Genomic DNA, 19,505 nt, shown 5'->3' with positions numbered 1-19,505 from the left:
GCTGGCTCCGCCTCTCCCCCTTGTCTCAGAACGGTGGCAAATCTGAATCAGCTGCTCCAAGTTTCAGCTTATCAGAAAGACACGCAGCTCTTAGACTTTAGCTGCAGTGTTTTCTTATGTTCTAACTCTGACACACAACCTGTACCAATGCAGTCTTTAATAACGTGTAGTAGTAGGTGTGTCCAGCTATCTTAATTTGCAGTTCTGTTTTTGTTGGCATTTGTTTTTTGTTTTGTTTTTGATCTAAAGTATCATTGTTCAGCCTTTTAGCAAATATTATACAATAGGTGCCACAAGTTACAATACTTATGCAAATGAAAAAACAAGTACACAAATCAATTCTACAGTCAATGATCTTATGGGTCCTGGTCAAGGCAAGGAAAGTCAGGAAGACTTTTTAAAATTGAGATATCTTATGATTCCAGCCCCCTGTAATGTAACAAAACCCATTTTCTCAATACTGTTGAAGAAATGAAATTCTCAACAGTATGACATCACAATGGCCTGTATGTCTAACTCAGGGCTATTTGTTGCAATTATTTCTTCATTTTTTTTGTCATGTCTTTCCACACATGTTGAGGGAAATCTTATACATCACTGAGACCTACCAGTAAACAAGTTGTTTAAAGTCCATTGCCCCGCCCATATGTGTTGTGTTCTGTGTTGCGTGTGGTGTTAATGTTGGTGTACAGATATTGGTGCACAGGATATAAATGGGTCTGTGTAGCACAAGTGATTTAAAATATATAGTTGTATTTAGGCACGGGGATGCATAATCACTTCACGTGTAGATAAAGTATGTGAGCACGGGATTGCACAAATTAGTTCACGTGCTGGGATTCAAATGAATAATTAATTGGTAATTAAATCCCGGGTTAACAGTATATATAGATGCATGTTTTACTCACTCAGGGTTGTGTGTTTGTGAGTGGAGAACGGGTGTGGAGAGAAGAATAAAAAGTAAGGAATAATTGCTACACTGTGCTGGAAGCACCAGCACTGTACTTGTTTGTCTGTTCATCCGCTGTCTGTTTTGTTTGTCTATTTATTTTGGCCTCAAATGCCGTGTTCTCTTTTGTTCAAGCTTTTATTTTCGGTGTGTTTATTAAACACACTGAGCACCGCAGCGTCTCAGTTTCACCTGAGGGTAGCCTACTGTCTGTGTTCCTTTCTTGCCTGATGTCACCCTTACAGCCAGCCTGTTCACAGTCCAATATCAGTCTTGCTCTGTTTTCAATATATGATTTAACAGGCATTGCAAAAAACCTATTGTGTTTCATTTGATGTACCCAGTTAAAATGGTCTGTATCAAAAGCACAAATCCAAGGGTTCAGAAGCCCCATGTTGTCAGTGGAATGGATACAGGGCAGAGAGCTGAAGCCCTTAGCAATAAAGCAGCTGTAAAGAATACCCCCTGGTTACACAGGTGTAACACTGAAGAATACCCCCTGGTTACACAGGTGTAACACTGTGAAGAATACCCCCTGGTTACACAGGTGTAACACTGAAGAATACCCCCTACTTACACAGGTGTAACACTGAAGAATACCCCCTACTTACACAGGTGTAACACTGAAGAATACCCCCTGGTTACACAGGTGTAACACTGAAGAATACCCCCTGGTTACACAGGTGTAACACTGAAGAATACCCCCTGGTTACACAGGTGTAACACTGTGAAGAATACCCCCTACTTACACAGGTGTAACACTGAAGAATACCCCCTACTTACACAGGTGTAACACTGTGAAGAATACCCCCTAGTTACACAGGTGTAACACTGAAGAATACCCCCCTAGTTACACAGGTGTAACACTGTGAAGAATACCCCCTAGTTACACAGGTGTAACACTGTGAAGAATACCCCCTGGTTACACAGGTGTAACACTGAAGAATACCCCCTACTTACACAGGTGTAACACTGAAGAATACCCCCTACTTACACAGGTGTAACACTGTGAAGAATACCCCCTAGTTACACAGGTGTAACACTGAAGAATAGCCCCTAGTTACACAGGTGTAACACTGTGAAGAATACCCCCTGGTTACACAGATGTAACACTGTGAAGAATACCCCCTAGTTACACAGGTGTAACACTGTGAAGAATACCCCCTAGTTACACAGATGTAACACTATGAAGAATACCCACTAGTTACACAGGTGTAACACTGTGAAGAATACCCCCTAGTTACACAGGTGTAACACTGAAGAATACCCCCTACTTACACAGGTGTAACACTGAAGAATACCCCCTACTTACACAGGTGTAACACTGTGAAGAATAACCCCTACTTACACAGGTGCAACACTGAAGAATACCCCCTAGTTACACAGGTGTAACACTGTGAAGAATATCCCCTAGTTACACAGGTGTAACACTGTGAAGAATACCCCCTACTTACACAGGTGTAACACTGAAGAATACCCCCTGGTTACACAGGTGTAACACTGTGAAGAATACCCCCTGGTTACACAGATGTAACACTGTGAAGAATACCCCCTAGTTACACAGATGTAACACTGTGAAGAATACCCCCTAGTTACACAGGTGTAACACTGAAGAATACCCCCTAGTTACACAGGTGTAACACTGTGAAGAATACCCCCTGGTTACACAGGTGTAACACTGTGAAGAATACCCCCTAGTTACACAGGTGTAACACTGTGAAGAATACCCCCTGGTTACACAGATGTAACACTGTGAAGAATACCCCCTGGTTACAAAGGTGTAACACTGAAGAATACCCCCTAGTTACACAGGTGTAACACTGTGAAGAATACCCCCTGGTTACACAGGTGTAACACTGTGAAGAATACCCCCTAGTTACACAGGTGTAACACTGTGAAGAATAGCCCCTAGTTACACAGGTGTAACACTGTGAAGAATACCCCCTAGTTACACAGGTGTAACACTGTGAAGAATACCCCCTGGTTACACAGGTGTAACACTGAAGAATACCCCCTACTTACACAGGTGTAACACTGAAGAATACCCCCTACTTACACAGGTGTAACACTGTGAAGAATACCCCCTAGTTACACAGGTGTAACACTGAAGAATAGCCCCTAGTTACACAGGTGTAACACTGTGAAGAATACCCCCTGGTTACACAGATGTAACACTGTGAAGAATACCCCCTAGTTACACAGGTGTAACACTGAAGAATACCCCCTACTTACACAGGTGTAACACTGAAGAATACCCCCTACTTACACAGGTGTAACACTGTGAAGAATAACCCCTACTTACACAGGTGCAACACTGAAGAATACCCCCTAGTTACACAGGTGTAACACTGTGAAGAATATCCCCTAGTTACACAGGTGTAACACTGTGAAGAATACCCCCTACTTACACAGGTGTAACACTGAAGAATACCCCCTGGTTACACAGGTGTAACACTGTGAAGAATACCCCCTGGTTACACAGGTGTAACACTGTGAAGAATACCCCCTAGTTACACAGGTGTAACACTGAAGAATACCCCCTGGTTACACAGGTGTAACACTGTGAAGAATACCCCCTAGTTACACAGGTGTAACACTGTGAAGAATACCCCCTGGTTACACAGGTGTAACACTGAAGAATACACCCTACTTACACAGGTGTAACACTGAAGAATACCCCCTAGTTACACAGGTGTAACACTGTGAAGAATACCCCCTGGTTACACAGGTGTAACACTGAAGAATACCCCCTGGTTACACAGATGTAACACTGTGAAGAATACCCCCTGGTTACACAGATGTAACACTGAAGAATACCCCCTGGTTACACAGATGTAACACTGTGAAGAATACCCCCTGGTTACACAGATGTAACACTGTGAAGAATACCTCCTAGTTACACAGGTGTAACACTGAAGAATACCCCCTAGTTACACAGGTGTAACACTGTGAAGAATACCCCCTACTTACACAGGTGTAACACTGAAGAATACCCCCTAGTTACACAGGTGTAACACTGTGAAGAATACCCCCTACTTACACAGGTGTAACACTGAAGAATACCCCCTAGTTACACAGGTGTAACACTGTGAAGAATACCCCCTAGTTACACAGGTGTAACACTGAAGAATACCCCCTGGTTACAAAGGTGTAACACTGAAGAATACCCCCTAGTTACACAGGTGTAACACTGTGAAGAATACCCCCTAGTTACACAGGTGTAACACTGTGAAGAATACCCCCTAGTTACACAGATGTAACACTGTGAAGAATACCCCCTGGTTACACAGGTGTAACACTGAAGAATACACCCTACTTACACAGGTGTAACACTGAAGAATACCCCCTAGTTACACAGGTGTAACACTGTGAAGAATACCCCCTAGTTACACAGGTGTAACACTGTGAAGAATACCCCCTAGTTACACAGATGTAACACTGTGAAGAATACCCCCTGGTTACACAGGTGTAACACTGAAGAATACACCCTACTTACACAGGTGTAACACTGAAGAATACCCCCTAGTTACACAGGTGTAACACTGTGAAGAATACCCCCTAGTTACACAGGTGTAACACTGTAAGAGAATACCCCCTGGTTACACAGGTGTAACACTGAAGAATACCCCCTGGTTACACAGATGTAACACTGTGAAGAATACCCCCTGGTTACACAGATGTAACACTGTGAAGAATACCCCCTAGTTACACAGGTGTAACACTGAAGAATACCCCCTAGTTACACAGGTGTAACACTGTGAAGAATACCCCCTACTTACACAGGTGTAACACTGAAGAATACCCCCTAGTTACACAGGTGTAACACTGTGAAGAATACCCCCTACTTACACAGGTGTAACACTGAAGAATACCCCCTAGTTACACAGGTGTAACACTGTGAAGAATACCCCCTACTTACACAGGTGTAACACTGAAGAATACTCCCTAGTTACACAGGTGTAACACTGTGAAGAATACCCCCTACTTACACAGGTGTAACACTGAAGAATACCCCCTAGTTACACAGGTGTTCCAGAGAGATCACCTGAAGATAATGTAGGCAGGCTACTGTACTTCTCCTTGCATAATTTATTTCTCTAGCTAGAGTGATTACAATTATATTAGCTAACGTTAGATAGCTAATGTTACCCACTGCAATTTCTAGCCATTCACGGACCTGAGCATGAAGTAATGATCTTCTGTAATATGGACCATAGGCGCCGACTATGGGGGGGCTCGGGGTCCCCAGCCCCCTCCGGATTTTTAAAAAGGGGGCTCAGCCCCCCCTGGGATTTTGAGAGGATGTTGATGAAGTTGTTGAATGTGGGACACTAGGACCACACGGAATGCAGGTTGTAGCTCACTTTTTGCAATCATTACTTAAAGCTGAGGTAGGTAGGATTGGTCTAAAAAAACTATTTTTCAAATTTGTTTAAACTTTATGAATATATCAATACATAATTAAAATGTAAGTATTCTGAAAAAGAAAGTATAAAAATCGAGTGTATGTAGACCTCTAACGACTGTTTTAAAGACAGCTCATTATTTCCATTCAGTCCACCCTCTGCCTTCTGGGCTCCTTCCAAAGCCACGCCCCCAAAACACATGAACGCGCGACTCCGACAGCTGAGCTGAAGACGCATTATTTACCTGAGACGAGCGGAGAGGAACGAGCGCAGTGTATGCAGTGACATCATGTCAGAATCACATCATGTAATAAAAAAATCTAACTTTATCATTATGAATATAAACAAATAAGATGTATTTTAGTAGCTACTCACTATCAAGCTAGCATATCGATATTGGTAAAGTTTAAAATATATATTTTTTGATTCGCTAACGAGCTAGTTATAACTATAAGGCAAAGCTAAAAACAGGTTGCATTGATACACGTTTTTCCATTTCCATTAGTTGCACTGTGATGAAGATGAATTTCGTGTAAGATTCATAACATATAACGTTAGGCCTACTAGCTGTTAAACATGTATTTTGTTATGTAAAGTTCCCCTCACAGCGGAGCCTGCCGTGAACGCGCAGGCTAGTAAACATGCAGGGTCACCGATGATGACGGATAAACAGTTATGGCACATTCACTGGTAGGGACGAAATGCTTTACATTGACTGGCCTGCCCATACTTTGACTACAAACTTGGTCCTCAAATGATTACGTATTATGCAATACATGTAGCCTAATGCAACTTTATTTCTGTCAGGACCACTACCGTCAAATATGATTGACAATTAGCATACAGTTTGGATTGGCGGAATGGTTCCGTTCTGGGCGAGAACTCCCTGCGCATCCATGCAGCCTAGCATGGATAAGAGCAGGGAGAGCAGCAATAATCCCCCTTGGGGTAAACAGAACAGAACCAACATGAAAATTTGCAAATATATTTAATTCAAGATTTTAAAGTACAACATTATTCGATAATTATTCTGATTCAAGGGAATCAGAATGTCAAATCCTGACTGGGCGAGAGGTGGAGCTGGGGATGGAGGAGGGTAATTTGCTCCTGAGAAACGCGATACCTGCTGATAATACTGAAGGAGCTTATATACGTATGGTGATAGGCGTCGTATTCCTATAGGTAGATGTGGATCAGCTGAGGGTCAGCTGATGCGAGCTTGACTAACGTGACCTGCCAGAACTAACGCTACGCTTGATAACGTTACACTCTTTCTATGAGTTATAAATAGCTAGTAAGATAATATAACGGTAACTAACGTTGCAGTAGGCTATGTAAATAATTATTCTAGCGATATGTAATGATAAATAAGGTTTGCTAGTACATTATTTCAGCAACATGACAAGCCAGTGAATGTTGGGATGGTTGTTATTGCAGTACAGACTGTATTAAGTGTAACACCGGTGAACTTCCGTTGTTTACATTTTGAGCACACATGCGGGTTTATGATTGTTCAATAAACTCAAGTGTACGCAACTATATTGGCGTTAACCGTCCATTCTATTTATAAATAAAGAATAGAATGAAACAGTGAATTAGCAGGTTTCTATTGTTGCTTTGCACAGTGCGTGACATTTTATCTGTATGTTGTTATGCGGCTAGAGTTTTAACACTGAGTCAATGGGCTCCGACGGGCTTGTTTATCGTCATCGGTCTTTTTCCGTTTACCTGTCTTTGTTGTATGAGCTGGTGCCACTCGAGAAATTGGCAGTTTTGGTTGTTTGTCCTCCATTAGCACAGCTGTGGCACACCGGCAGTCTTGATTCTGAACGACGGTGCGCGCCGTGCGAGAGAGGGGGGTGATCGGCGCGTACACAAGCTTGATTGACACTGCTAAGACACTCCTCCTGGCTCTGATTGGTTGTTTCTTACAGGGACCGGTGTATTTTCTGCAAATGGAAATAGGACCACTGGGAGGTGCCAGAGGAGCTTGATTTTATCACAGATTATCTGTCTCATATTCTACTGTCAGGACATAATGACAGTTTTAACAAATATGTTAAAAAAAATTCTTTACAAAAGTTACCTACCCCAGCTTTAAGAAGCTATAAAAATGGAAACGCTAGCCCGTTCATCCGAACAGCTGGGGAACATAGCAATGGTTTGTATTAATTAGTGTTCAGATGTTTACAAAAACAGCAATACACGTACATATATTGGACTTTAAAGGTTCATTTAAAAATTTGTATTTTTCTGATAGCCCCTATAACGTCACTCTGCAAAGCACATCTGACAATGGTACTGAAGCGTTATTTACAAGTATAATAAATGAAAGACTGAGTCAAACAAGTGAAGCACTGCTGTTTTATTTGTATGCACATTCATTGCTTTCACATTTTTTAAAAACGTAAAAAAAAGGAAAAACTATAAACTGAATTCAGTACTGAAAACACGTTTCAATACTATTCTCAAAACAGCAGGCTGTATTCCAGAGTGCTGTTGGTCCTAGTTTTGCGCTTACATTTGTGTGGATATTTCCCCCAAAACAACAACGAAGATGGACAGTTTATGACTTTTGAAATTAATAGAGTATCACGTCTTTCTGAACAGCTTCTGTACAAATTTAAATTCCAAATGAAGGTAACTCGGGTTCCACCTGTAAATTGTAACTTGCATTTCTCAATAAATTAATTGAATAATATTTTTTTATGTCTTATCTCTTCATACAATGTAAAACGTTTTTAGTGAATTAAAAAAAAGTTCAAAATTGAAGATTATATAACATGCCTAGGCAATGATCTGCATACAGCTCCCAACCATTAGGCACAAAACCCCGGACCAGGCACATGCAGATAAGAACTTGAACTTGAAGCATATGTAAATCACGGTCAGCACATACTAGCATAGAAACAAAAATCATATCCCTCTTCCCACAGTATATAATGAGTACAAGTTAAATACATTAATATTTTATGTTTTTTTCTTTTTACATTTGCTTTTGTAATGTCAAAATATTGTGTATATAAAACCAATGGTCTGATCAGTTACTTTTCTTAACTTTAATATATGGTAAGACTAGTGTTTCAAACATATGTTAACTAAAAATGAAAAGTCTTCATGAATTTATATAACAAACATGCACATACTGTACAATCTGCACAGTTACTGTCTTTTCCAATGAGCACACACAGAGGTTGACTGAGCCTAACCGCACTCCGCATGATTTTGCTGTCTCAACGTCCAGAGGCAACGGCGATATACTTTGATACATTTTCACATGTGTGTGGTCAAATTCAAACATGGTTTGCTGGAAAATATTTCTATTTATTTTTTAAAGGTTTTCAAAAAGTGTGTGAACTCCGTTCCATCTACCAATAAAAGCGCAGGATCCGTTGCGTTGCGCCAGGTCTCCAGCACTGCTGTTTGCAGACATTCATGTTCGGTAAATTGTCGGGTGAGCTGTGCGAGAGACTTCTCCAACTTGTGTGCATATTAACAGCTTATCAGGTATGCTTTTTCTTTTCATTTTAAAGATTGCTCATATTGTTTTCTACTGGTTTAAATCATTATTGTTAATAGGTATTGTAGCAAGCTTTGGGGAACTATGGTTTATGAACACGCCAGTCTGGCTGAGGACGTGAGCGCTGATTACTGTTACCTATTGCTGTTGTTTACTGTAAGTTTTATTGGAGGGAAACTGAGCTGCAAAAAAAAAAAAAAATCTTAATAGTTGAAAAAAACAAAACAATTTGCCATATTGGTGCTTTAAGTGTTTACTTCAACTGACATCAATCGCTACTCTTCTAAAAAGAAACTACCAGTGCCCAGTATTTTTGCTGTCTGTACTGAAGAAGTTTCAGTGTGTTCATAGTTCTTTATATTTATTATCAACGTAGAGTTCAAGATGTAAATCCGCTGCATTAGACGTGTGTCTGATTTATTTTTTAGTAGATAAATCAACTGCAGAATTTAAAAAAAAGATATTTAACAGCAGCAGCACAATGTTAGTATTTTACCTTAAAACTACTTTGTACACTTTTTTATTTCTTTTTTTACAAGTACAATATAATAATAAAATTGCAGTGCGGCATGGGGAGGGGGGGGAGGGGGGTTTGACGACTAACGATAGGTTGCGGATGCAACCCCGGTTCTCTGAAAGAGAAAATAACCATCAAGTATGGGATATTGCCGTCAGGTAATAACGATAGGCTGAGCTTTATAGCAAAGCGGCCGATAGGCCTCCGTGCAAGCTGGCGTGTAAGCCCGCCCCCCTGGGAGCTTACTTAACTCAGCGCGCGGAGACTCACTTCCTCTTTTGCTCTTCAGGCCGTGAAGGCTTCCGGAGCGACCTCGCGGCTTGATGGTTATTTTCTCTTTCAGGGAACCGGGGTTGCATCCGCTCGTAGGACAGACTTACGTCATAACGCAACTGCGTAGGCAGTACATCTAGGCATATGCGGAGCTGCGCCTCAGCGTCTATGCTCGTAATGACACCTGTTCTAAGGTGGAATAGTCAACACCATGCTGTCAACCACTTTATATGTCCGCATCCTGAGGCGTCGTAGAGTGTAGTACAGATGCTCCAAACAGTGGAGCAGAGCAGAGGAATCCAGTACGTTTAACCAGTAAAACCTCATGAAAGTATGCGGCGTAGCCCAACTTGCTGCCGCGCAAATATCAGACACCGGCACCCCTCTTAAGAGGGCCCAGGATGTCGCCATACCCCTAGTGGAATGCACCTTCAACTGCCCTGGTGGTGGAAGGCCTGCAGATTCATATGCTAATTTAATAGCATCCACTATCCAATGGGAAAGGCGTTGCTTAGACAACGGCTGACCCAAAGACCTAGAACCATGGCATATGAACAACTGTTCTGTTTGCCTCACAGTCTTCGTACAGTCAATATAACACCTTAATGCCCTCACAGGGCAGAGCATGTGCAGCTGTTCTTCCTCTGGGGAAGAAAAAGGAGGAGGATGGAACGCCATCAACTCGACTGGCTGGTTCATGTGGAACAGGGATATGACCTTTGGTAAAAAGGCTGGATTAGGGCGCATGGAGACCTTAGAGCCTTCTCCTGCGAAACGAGTACATGAAGGATGCACTGAAAGTGCGTGTAACTCGCCCACGCGTTTTGCTGATACCACAGACAGCAAAAACGCAGTTTTTATAGACACAAGCTTCATATCCACGCTGTGGAGAGGCTCGAACGGTGCCTTGGTAAGGGCTTCTAGCACCACATCAAGGTTCCATGACGGTAAACTGGTCGTCCTTGGAGGCCGCAAGCATCTTGCCCCTTTCAGAAACTGAGATGCCAGAAAATGGCAACCAGGTGATAACCCGTCAATGCGTACATGGCAAGCCGAAATGGCGGCTAAATACACTTTAAGTGTAGAGGGAGATTTCCCCTCATACAACAGCTTCTGTAGAAACTGTAATATCACTGCCATAGGGCAGGAGACTGGGTCCTGGCTCTTAGCTAGACACCAACTCTGAAACAATTGCCACTTATACGCATACTGTGACCTAGTAGAGGGCGCTCTTGCACTCTGAATGGTCGATATAAACGCCGTCGAAAGCCCTAAGGCTGACAGGCGCTCCCGCTAAGGGGCCAAGCCCATAGCTGCATGAGCTTGGGGTTCGGGTGCCATAGCCCTCCTTGGGCTTGTGACAACAGGTCCGCTCGCAGAGGGAGCTCCCTCGGGCGACCGTGCAGCAATTGCACCAGACTCGGAAACCATATTCTCCGAGGCCACCGAGGAGCGATCAGAATCATTGTCGCTTGCTCTACCCTGACCTTCTCCAAGAAGGCGGGGAGCATCGGAATCGGTGGAAATGCATACAGGAGCCCAGGCGGCCATTCGTGAGCCAGTGCATCGGCTCCTAGGGGGCTGTCGAGGTCCTTCACGGAGAACCATAGGGGACAGTGCGTGGTCTCTCGCGAAGCGATCGACCTGCGCTGTGCCGAATCATTCCCAGATGCGCTCTACCACCCGAGGGTGAAGACGCCATTCGCCCGCAAGAGGACCTCCTCTGGACAGGAGATCCGCTGCGTAATTGCCCGGTAGGTGAACCGCACGCAGAGAGGCTAAACGCGGTTGTGCCCAAAGCAACAGCCGCGTTACCATCCGGTGAAGACCAAGGGACCGCAAGCCGCCCTGGCGGTTGATATACGCCACTACCGTGGTGTTGTCTGACCGCACTAAGACGTGCTTGTCTAGAAGCACTGGCAAGAAGTGCCGAAGGGCGAGGTCCACCGCTCTGAGTTCCAGAGCATTGATGTGGGCTGACCTCCAGGGTCCTGACCACACTCCACGTGTCCCTGTACCGTTCCAGACTGCTCCCCAACCCTGGTTGGAAGCGTCGGTTGTGATGACTTCCCTTCGGAAGATGTGACCCAAGCATACGCCATGGCGGATGTTCGACGGAACTTTCCACCAGCACAGTGCTTCCCAGCAGGTTCGGGATACCCTCAACCTGCGGTGTTTGTCTCTCCACGGATGCAACGCGAAGGCATTGAACCAGGCCTGCAGAGGTCTCTGGTGTAGTAAGCCCAAAGGAAGGGCTTGCGAGGCGGCAGCCATCAACCCCAGCATGCGCTGACACAGCTCCATGCTGACTGTTTCTCTCAACCTGAATAGGGAGAGACACCGCTCCAGCGAGGCAACTCTTTGTGTCGACAGGGTCGCTTCCATGGACACAGAGTCCAGATGCAGACCCAAGAATTTGGTCTGTTGGCTTGGCACGAGGTGGCTCTTTTCTGAATTGACCTTCAGACCTAGCCGCTGAAGATGGTCTGTAACCATCACTGTGTGCTGTGCCAACTGCTCCTTTGACTGCGCGCAGACGAGCCAGTCGTCCAGATAGTTCAGCAGTCGGACGCCTTGTATGGCATCCATACATTTCGAAAAGGTTCGAGGAGCTAGAGACTGGCCGAATGGCAGGACACAAAACTCGTAGACCCTGCTCTGAAATGCGAATTGTAGATACTTCCTGTGACCCGGACAGATGGGAACGTGAAAGTACGCATCTGTCAGGTCTACCTTGGTCGCCCTGCTGGACGGACTGGACAATGTGCCTGTGCGTAAGCATCTTGAAGCAGCTGACTGACCATCACCAACTCGCTTCTGAGAGCCGCGGAAGGGCACTCAGGCAGGTCTCTAACGAGTGCTGCCTGGTAGACTGTCAACAGGCTGGCCACATTTGACAACCTAACCGCCTCCGTGGCCACAGCGTACCCCTTCTTTAAGTGTACCTCTGTGGCCCTGCACTGCTTATTAGGGCATGCAGGATCTTTCGTCAGCCCCGATAGTGTTGGCGGTGGGAATGACGCCAACCCGGCTTCACTTGCCCCTTGCATATTAAAAACCGCGGCCCTGCGAGAAATTTAATTTAAAAAAGAGAAATTTAAAATTCACCACGGCCGGTGCCCCCCAGGTGGATTGCACCTCTTTAATAAAGTCTGGGAATGCCGGAAGCATCCTAGACTGATGGGGCTGAGCTGAAGGTGACTCGAACAGAGATCGCCGTGGTAGCTCTGTCATCGGCCACTCGACCCCCACCACAGACCATGTAGGGTCATCAGTGTCTAGTACATGGAGCTCGTCCTGCTCAGAGTGCTGGGAGGCTCTCCCCTTCTAGGATTTCAGATGCGTCCCTGGAGACTGCATCGATATCCCACTCCTTTAGAGGTTGTACTGGGAGAGTGACGACCGGTACAGGTTGTGGAGGGGCCACAGGCTGACTACCAATGGGCCCAGTCGGTTGACCTGGGACTGGGGGCACCACGTTTGCTAAGGACATGAGAATGGACTGTTGTCCCATCATAACCTCCATAAACTGAGACATTTTGGAGGTAAGCTCCGCCACCCCGGACCTGTCTCTGTATCAACCTGTCCCGACGAGGGGAGCGAGAGCGTCCTTTCCGACGAGGCGATCTGGAGTGCGACCCAGACTCCCGACGGGGCGTACCCTATGAAGGGGAAGGGCTGTGTCCCCGAGCGCGTCTGGTGGGGGACCACTGACCAGCTGTTAGCTGGGAGGATGGGCTCGTAGAGAGCTGCAACCGCCCTGGTGGCGTCGCCGTAGACGACAGTGGAACAGAAATGGTGTGGGATGATCCCGAAGAGGGAGAGTGCCCACCCACTGCTTTCTTCGCCCTCTGGCGGAGGGTGCGTGCCTGGAAGCCAGCACAGAGGCGGCAAAAGGCCCTATCCGCCAAGGCGGATGCGGCGTGCTCTGATCCCAGGCATGACACACAATCGTCATGCGGATCGCTGGCAGGCAGCTTTGCCTGGCAGGTCATGCAGCGATGAAAGCCCGACATCTTCGTCGAGCGTTGGTCAACGAACGTCGAAGGTGCGTCGAGCACCGAGCGTCAAAGCACTGAGCGTTGAGCGCCGAAGCGGCGAGCGTCGAGGTGCGTGTACCGAGCGTCGAGTGTTGAGGCACCGGCGCACAGAGCGCCGAAGCGTCAAGGTGCGTGCACTGAGCGTCGATGTGCGTGCGTCGAAGCGTCGAGCGTCGAGGTACGTGCACCGAGCGTCGATGTGCGTGCACCGAGCGTCGAGCGCCGAGCGTCGAGGTATGTGCACCGAGCGTCGATGTGCGTGCACCGAGCGTCGAAGCGCAGAAGCGTCGAGCGTCAAGGTGCGTGCACCGAGTGTCGAGGCGTCGATGCGCCGAGCGTCGAGATGTGTGCACCGAGCATCGAAGCGCCAAAGCGTCGAGCGTCGAGGTGCGTGCTCTGAGCACCGATCGAGCACCGAATCCCAAGCGCAGAAGCGCTGCACCAAGCGCAGAAGCGCTGACACCAACAGCGCCGGAGCGCGAGCGCCGAAGCGCAGGTACCGAGCGTGGAACGCTAGCACAGATGCCTAAGCATCAGCTGACCCACAGAGCGGAGACGCTAAGTGCTGGTACAGTGTCTGATGCTGTGCAATACCTACCTGATGGTGCTGGGGATTTTAACATTGGTGGTACTATTCCTCTGTATAAAGAATGGGAAAAAACTTTTTTTGTGTGTGTGTGTTTTTGGACGCTGCAGCATTACACAGAATAAATATAATGTGTAATAAAACGGGACTGTAATACACAGTTACCACGTGGCAGTAGGGCTGAAGACAAAAGAGGAAGTGAGTCTCTGCGCGCTGAGTTAAGTAAGCTCCCAGGGGGGCGGGCTTACACGGCAGCTTGCGCGGAGGCCTATCGGCAGCTTTGATATTAAGCTCAGCCTATCGTTATTACCTGATGGCAATATCCCATACTTGATGGTTATTTTCGACTTGAAAGGGAACTCAGCCTCCCCCGGAAATTTGAAAACTCGGCACCTGTGATACGGACTCCGGTCTCTTTGCTTTCATGTGGACTTTAAGTGTAATTATTTTAATTAATTATGCATTGGACAGTGTTGTTCTTGTGTACTTTTGATCATTTATGAAATACATTTTCTGGGTCGCTCTCACAACTCAAAGCTCACCTCCAGTTAGTAGATAACCTTACTCTTAACGTTTTTAATGGACTTTATACTTTACATGCCTACAATCATAATCCGTTTAATCATTCTAAGTGTATTTTCTTGATGCGTGATATGTAAGATGCAGCCTATTTATATATTTGCATTTTAATAGTGTGTATTGAACGTGTTGCTATTATTTGCATTACACAATTTGTATAAATATTGAAATAACAAGCTAGTATTACTTAATTTATTCATTATTGATATATACTGTGTGCGTGTGTGTGTATATATATATATTATATATAATGTATAATATATATATATATATAATGTATATAGTATATACAGTATATAGTTTGAGAAAGGAAAACTGCTGAGTACCAAGATGATCAATAAGAAAAAGAGAAGGATATTTCAGATACTTAAAGTTAGAACAATTGATTACAAATCAATTATCAGGACATTTCAGACTAAGTCCTTCATCGGCTGAATACAAAAAACAGTGCTTTAAAAAGTTGATAAAAAAACAAACATGTAGTCTTTTAAACAAAATTCCAGAATGTTTGATGATGACCTCAGAATAGAATTTTCATTCCGAATGGCTCCAAAGTACCTAGTTTGGAAAAGTTCACATTCCTTTTGTTTCCTGACAGCATTAGTTCCATAGCATTGAACCATCCCACAAATTGAGATGTCTTCTATAGTGTGGTCATTTCTGTTAAAATGTCTGGCGACAGGAAAGGTATATGTGTTGATTTGTATACTTCTCAGATGTTCCACGAAGCGATCAGCCAAGCATGTTTTGTTTCACCAATATATAACTTGTTACATTTGATGCAGCCAATGCAATATACTGTTCCTTTACTAATGCAAGTAAAAGTATCATGGATAGTAAATGAGGATTTTGCTCCCTTAACTACTGTGTTGCTGTGAATGTTTTTACAATTAGCACAGTGTGACCTATTGCATGGAAACGTACTCTTAAGACTGTCCAGATTGATTTGAATGTTACTGTGGAACAGATGCTCTCAGATTTTTGTCTTCTGTATGACATTAGAGGAGGGTTATTGACAATAAGAGCTGTAGAAGGATCATCTTGAAGAATGCTAAAATTTCTTTTTATGGATCCGTTGTACTTTTATTGGTCATAGGATGATAAGTAAGAACAAGGGGAATATGATTTTTGGTAATCTGTGTTTTGGTTTTGTACAAAGCATCCTTTCTGTTTATTGTCAATACACTTAACTGAGCTTCTCTAAGTATAGTGTCTGGAAAACCACAGTTTCTGAAATGCACGCATGTCATTTTGTTTTATTTAAAAAATCACTATCATCACTGCAAATGCATCTCAGTCTTTAGTAATTGGTAGTATGGAATGGAGTTGCGACAAGCTTTGGGATGTGAGGAGTCGTATCTTAGATATGAATGAGAGTCTGTTTCTTTGTAGAAGATTGTAGTATTGATGGTACAATTAGAAACCGTGATGGTAATGTCTAAGAAAGAAATTTATTTAGAAATGTTCCATGTATACTTTAGAGCTGGATGAGACTGGTTAATAAAATGTATGAAAGTCATTAAATCTTCATTAGTGTTATCTGAGATGCCAAATATGTTGTCAATGTATCTGAGATATAAAATTGGTGTACGTCCCTTGTACTGTTGAAAATCTTTATTTTCAACCATCCTATAAAAAGGCAGACATAAGAGGGCCCCGTTTTTGTTCCCATACTGACACCTCTAACTTGTTTATAAAAGTCTCCATTAAAGGAGAAACAATTCAAAGAAAGGACGAGCTGGGCTACTTGGAAAAGAATATCGGTTGCAGGTTCTTTTACTGCCAGTTTATCAAGGAAGTATTTTAGTGCTTGTAAACCGTAACTGTTGGGGATAACTGTGTAGAGGCTTTTGACATCCATTGAGAAGAGAGTTCTATTTTCACTGTTACCATTGAAAGAAAAATTATATATTTGCAAAAAATGGTTAGTCATATGAACATATGAAGGTAGAGATTCCACAATGGGTCTGAAGACATCATCAAGAAACTTGGAAATTATTTCAGTGGGGCAGGAAGATGCTGATACAATAGGACGGCCTGGGTTGGTAGGCTTATGAATTTTAGGAAGTAAATAAAAATGGCTACAGCAAGGGTCTTCAATAATAAGATTAGATGCAGATTTTGGTAATAAGTAATTCTGGATGGCAGAATGGATAGTAGATGTGACTGTAGTTTGTATTAGTTGGGTAAGATCATTTGGGACTTTCGTGTAGAAGTTAGTGTCAGAAAGTGGTTTAGATGCTTCTTCTATATATTGATCATTTTTCCATACTACAGCTCCTCCTTTGTCAGCAGGTTTTATTATGATGTCATTACGTTTCTGTATATTCTGTAAGGCATGATATTCATCTTAAGTTTAAACGATTAGTGTTTTGTTGAAAATTTATTTGACTTCATTTCTTGTTCACGTTTATCAATAACAAAATCTAAGGCTTGAAATACTGCAGAGGCTGGTGTCCAAGAAAAGTGCATTTGTTTGCATTGATGGAAAATATCTAAGGAATCAGAAGCTGTGTTGGAGGGTTGTGAAGCACCAACATCATTTGTATCTGTGTCTGCATGAAAATGGGCATGTAAATGCATGCGGCGAAAGAAATGCTGTGTGTCATTGATGACTGCAAATGTGTCAGTGGATTTCTTTATAGGTACAAATGTGAGACCTTTGGATAAAACAGTTTTCTGGGATTATAACAAGTTTTATGTGGTCTTTGCTGTATTATATTTTAGAACATAAGAACATAAGAAAGTTTACAAACGAGAGGAGGCCATTCAGCCCATCTTGCTCGTTTGGTTGTTAGTAGCTTATTGATTCCAGAATCTCATCAAGCAGCTTCTTGAAGGATCCCAGGGTTTCAGCTTCCACAACATTACTGGGGAGCTGGTTCCAGACCCTCACGATTCTCTGTGTAAAAAAAGTGCCTCCTATTTTCTGTTCTGAATGCCCCTTTATATAATCTCCATTTGTGACCCCTGGTCCTTGTTTCTTTTTTCAGGCCAAAAAAGTCCCCTGGGTTGACATTGTCTATACCTTTTAGGATTCTGAATGTTTGAATCAGATCGCCGCGTAGTCTTCTTTGTTCAAGACTGAATAGATTCAATTATTTTAGCCTGTCTGCATACGACATGCCTTTTAAACCCGGGATAATTCTGGTTGCCCTTCTTTGCACTCTTTCTAGAGCAGCAATATCCTTTTTGTAACGAGGTGACCAGAACTGAACACAATATTCTAGGTGAGGTCTTACCAATGCATTGTAGAGTTTTAACATTACTTCCCTTGATTTAAATTCAACACTTCTCACAATATATCCAAGCATCTTGTTGGCCTTTTTTTATAGCTTCTCCACATTGTCTAGATGAAGACATTTCTGAGTCAACATAAACTCCTAGGTCTTTTTCATAGTTCCCTTCTTCAATTTCACTATCTCCCATATGATATTTATAATGCACATTTTTAATGCCTGCATGCAATACTTTACACTTTTCTCTATTAAATGTCATTTGCCATGTGTCTGCCCAGTTCTGAATGCTGTCGAGATCATTTTGAACGACCTTTGCTGCTTCAACAGTGTTTGCCACTCCTCCTATTTTTGTGTCATCTGCAAATTTACCAGAATCTAAATCATTAATGTAGATTAGGAATAGCAGAGGACCTAATACTGATCTCTGTGGTACACCACTGGTTACCTCGCTCCATTTTCAGGTTTCTCCCCTAATCAATACTTTCTGTTTTCTACATGTTAACCACTCCCTAATCCATGTGCATGCATTTCTTTGAATCCCTACTGCGTTCAGTTTGAGAATTAATCTTTTATGTGGGACTTTGTCAAAAGCTTTCTGGAAATCTAAATAAACCATGTCATATGCTTTGCAATTGTCCATTGTCAATGTTGAATCCTCAAAAAAATCAAGCAGGTTAGTTAGACACGATCTCCCTTTCCTAAAACATTGTTGACTGTCTCCCAGGATACTGTTCCCATAAAGGTAATTTTCCATTTTGGATCTTATTACAGTTTCCATAAGTGTACTTATAATAGGGGCAGCAGTGTGGAGTACTGGTTAGGGCTCTGGACTCTTGACCGGAGGGTCATGGGTTAAATCCCCGGTGAGATACACTGCTGCTGTACCCTTGAGCAAGGTACTTTACCTAGATTGCTCCAGTAAAAAACCCAACTGTATAAATGGGTAATTGTATGTAAAAATAATGTGTGAAAAAAAAAATGTAATTGTATGTAAAAATAATGTGATATCTTGTAACAATTGTAAGTAGCCCTGGATAAGGGCGTCTGCTAAGAAATAAATAATAATAATAGAAGTCAGGCTTATTGTTCTGTAGTTACCTGGTTCGGTTTTGTCTCCCTTTTTGTGGATCGGTATTATGTTTGCAATTCTCCAGTCTGTCGCTACGACCCCTGTGTCAAGAGACTGTTGCATGATCTTGGTTAGCGGTTTGGAAATAACTTCTTTCATTTCATTGAGTACTATTGGGAGGATCTCATCTGGCCCAGGTGATTTGTTTATTTTAAGAGCTCCTAGTGCCTTTAACACTTCTGCCTCTGTTATGCTAAAGTTATTTAAAACTGGATAGGAACAGGTCGACATGTCGGGCATTGTGAAAAATAATCATTAAATATATTT

The sequence above is a fragment of the Abramis brama genome (genome assembly GCF_963993115.1).
Source record: "Abramis brama genome assembly, chromosome: 7".
In the NCBI taxonomy this organism is placed as follows: Eukaryota; Metazoa; Chordata; class Actinopteri; order Cypriniformes; family Leuciscidae; genus Abramis; species Abramis brama.
Note: the sequence above shows the minus strand (reverse complement) of the source record.